At 65.2% G+C, this 1,205-nt stretch overlaps 1 long non-coding RNA gene across 2 annotated transcripts in view; it reads right to left on the bottom strand.

Moving 5' to 3' along the window:
* Positions 1–1,140, bottom strand: part of LOC102249042 — a 10,089-nt gene extending 8,949 nt beyond the window's left edge. The window contains exons 1-2 of one of the 2 annotated variants that reach the window (XR_313773.2): positions 1,030–1,140; positions 461–543 (exon numbers count right to left, since the gene is read on the bottom strand). This is a non-coding gene — a long non-coding RNA (uncharacterized LOC102249042). The remainder of the gene's footprint in view (positions 1–460; positions 544–1,029) is intronic. The other variant, XR_313772.2, reaches the window with a different exon arrangement.
* Positions 1,141–1,205: the final 65 nt, after the last annotated feature.

Here is a 1,205-nt window from a genome sequence, read left to right as displayed (position 1 = left end):
GCCGGCGATTCCCGGCGCGCGGCAGCCACGGGTCTGGAGCCTGGGATGAGGGTGGGGAACCCAGGCTCCCGGGGCCTCCCCCTGCACAGACTTAGAGGCAATTTCTCTAGCCCAGGGCCCTCCGCGGGGGGAGAGGAGAGATCTGGCCCCTCCCTGCCCAGTTCCCAGCCTCTCCAGACGGAATGCATAGGCAAGGAGAGTTGGGGAGGGAGCTGGTGCGCTCTGGGGTCTTCTCGGTCCCGTTTGGGGGTGTAACCTGGGCTTTAGGTTCCGACCTATCTGGATTCAGAATCACTGGCTGTGTGACCTTGGACGCGTCCCTCGCCCTCTCTGGATCTCAGTGTCCTCATCCTAAAAATGGGGTTCTTGCCACCTCGCGGGACTGTGGTAGTCGCGCAGGCAAAGCACCGCGCATGTGGTTGGCACATAGCAAGCGCTGCGTAAACTGATGTGTTATTACCGTTATCGATGCCGTTATTCTCAACGAAGGCGGTTGTCTGGTCCTGTCCACCCCTTGGGAGCCGCGCACGGGACGCTGGACACCTGGGATTTGAGTCATTGGCAGGCGCCAGCGGGGAGAGGAGTCCCAGGGTGAGGGAGGGGGGCTCCAGGACCCCGCTCCACCAACCCGTCCACACCCCCAGTTCTGAGACCACTGGGCTCTGTCCAAGACCTGGCCGGATAACGGCGAACCTGGGGAGCCGACAAGGTCTGGGGTCCCCTCGTGTCCGTCTGGCAGCGGGGTGGGAGGGTCTTTGTTCCCCACCCTCACTTGGCTCCAGCGCATCCTTCCGTTTTCCTTCCCGCGCCCCACCCAAGCCGGGGTCTCAGCTGCATCTGACAACTGCGGGCTGGAGGGAGAGGCTCTTCATCCATCACATCGGGGCACTTGGGGCGCGTTTGCCATCCTCTGACCCCTGCCTGGGACCCTGGGACCCTGGGACATACCCTCGGGGAATTAAGCTGTTCCCGGCGCGGGGACGCGGATGCTTGGGGAGGGGTGGCCGTGAGGATGGGGCGGCGGCTTACCTCGGGTCGGCAGTCTTGCGGCGCGAGTGCAGAGGGCTCTTTGTGCCCGGGCTCCCAGCGCAGAACTGGGGGAGCCCCTGCAAGCGCCTCCCCTCGCAAACTCCTCCCCGCACTCGTCCGCAGCCTCCCTCCCGCCCTCCCTCCCTCCGGTCCCCCGAGCGCAGCCCGTCGTCTTT

This window comes from Myotis brandtii, unplaced genomic scaffold (genome assembly GCF_000412655.1).
Source record: "Myotis brandtii unplaced genomic scaffold, ASM41265v1 scaffold303, whole genome shotgun sequence".
In the NCBI taxonomy this organism is placed as follows: domain Eukaryota; kingdom Metazoa; phylum Chordata; class Mammalia; order Chiroptera; family Vespertilionidae; genus Myotis; species Myotis brandtii.
This window is presented reverse-complemented; position numbering and strand designations above follow the sequence as displayed.